Consider the following 1,975-nt stretch of genomic DNA (forward strand, 5'->3'; position numbering starts at 1 on the left):
ACAAGAGGGGAGGATTTCCAGCCCCCCGCTCCCTTCCCTTTTAGTCGCCTTCTATGATATGCAGGGAATACGTGGGAAGTATTCTTTTTCCCCTATCCCCAGGGATATATATATACATATATATACATCAAAAGATGTTAAAATTCCGGTCAAACACCATTGTCCTGTTTTCGGGGATGCTAAACTTTCCTCTTATCCGGGAACGTAAGGCCGTCCACCAGCTAATAACCTTGAGTGAGACTTGATCAGCTGAGCTCGTAGAAAATTGTCCTTCGAACCGGATTCGAACCAGTGACCTATGGATGTCTGCTTTTGTACCCGACTACAGTCCACCGCTCTACCAACTGAGCTATCGAAGGAGCTGTTCAGTGCAGCAAAGCGCCCACTCCAGATTGCAGATTAGATTGTGGTGCTGAAAGCATATATCGTTTTCCCTTTGTTGTATGCAAGAGGCGAAGGGAATCTCCATACGTCAATACGTATATATATATATATATATATATATATATATATATATATATATATATATATATATATTGGAAAGTTTCTTTGTCTTGACTTTTGTGTCCTAGTTGGAGAAACACCGTCGTGCCTCGTCCTTCATGCTTACCATCGACTGTTGTTGATTTATGGAAGGAGCGCAAGAAGTCTCTCTATACAACCAGGACATTTTTAGTTCAGTCTCCCCACCGTCTGTCCGCAGGTTAAGTTCATTTTCCTTAACGTTGCCTTGGATCTTAGTCTCCCGAAACGTAACATATAACTGTTTGGAGCTTGAATATTTTGTTCAGTCTTTATAACACGGTTGATTTCAAGTTCTCTTGCCATTTTTGATTTAGCTAAGCTATCATGACTTAAGCTAGGATGTCTGTGTATGAATATATATAATATATACACACTATAAAGACATGGTACACATTATAAGTTCCGGGAATCTTAAAATGAAGGAATTGTAGGGAATATTTTTTTTGTTTCCGTATTTCTTTCCAACATTTGTGGGTCAGAGATTGGCAAGTCTTTCACGTTGATGAAGTGGGCACCTCTGGTCTTTGTCAGCCTTGGCGACTGAAGACCTAAAATGCCCGCGAAACGCTCCCCAGAGGAGGTAGGTGTCTGCTGATATATATATGCCAGTATGCCGTTGAGCCACTCCACAGACGATGACCCTTTTGTAGAATTTGATGATATATATATATATATATATATATATATATATATATATATATATATATATATATATATATATATATATATATATATATATGCCACCATAAGAGCTTCAACAGTTTCCTATGTTCGGTCAATCTTAACTTCATTCTGTTCTCGTATTCTCAACCCCCTCCCCATTAATACCCCAGGTCCTGCTCAACCCCCCCATTAATACCCCAGGTCCTGCTCAACCCTCCCCATTAATACCCCAGGTCCTGCTCAACCCCTCCCATTAATACCCCAGGTCCTGCTCAACCCCTCCCATTAATACCCCAGGTCCTGCGAATTCTTCACAGTCATACGGCGACGTTGCTCTCATTCTTAAGCTTGGGTTATCATTCCTTTATCTTCCCAGTACATTACAGTTTTTTTTTTTTTGTACCATATCCATCCCTCTGTACAGGTCGTAGATCTTTGATCCACGGTAGCACCGTCTACTGTATTACCTTATGTCCTCTACAAATGGGATGATCGTCGCTGATCACCTGGTCGAAGAACTGTCTTGTGTACTGTCCTACTGCCCCATTGATGAACAGTTACATTGTGATCGTGGAGTGTTTTGTGGTGAATGGCGTCACAGGGCTTGAACTCAAGGGTATATGATATTGAGGTAGTTGACTGATAGACTAATCTGGTTTACCTTGTGTCTTCAATGTCTTTTTCTTGGTTATCTTACGGCTTTTGACATTCGCTCGTCTGTATCTCTTCAGGGGGGGAAAAAAAAAATCCCCACTACCAAGTTTCTTTCAGCATGTGTGTGTGTGTC

The 1,975-nt window shown here is 41.1% G+C and overlaps 1 non-coding gene across 1 annotated transcript; it reads right to left on the minus strand.

Moving 5' to 3' along the window:
* Positions 1-268: 268 nt before the first annotated feature.
* On the minus strand, positions 269-359 carry TRNAY-GUA (transfer RNA tyrosine (anticodon GUA)). The gene is given in 2 exon segments: positions 269-304; positions 323-359. It is a non-coding gene; the product is annotated as a tRNA-Tyr (tRNA).
* Positions 360-1,975: the final 1,616 nt, after the last annotated feature.

The sequence above is a fragment of the Panulirus ornatus genome, chromosome 12, assembly GCF_036320965.1.
Source record: "Panulirus ornatus isolate Po-2019 chromosome 12, ASM3632096v1, whole genome shotgun sequence".
In the NCBI taxonomy this organism is placed as follows: Eukaryota; Metazoa; Arthropoda; class Malacostraca; order Decapoda; family Palinuridae; genus Panulirus; species Panulirus ornatus.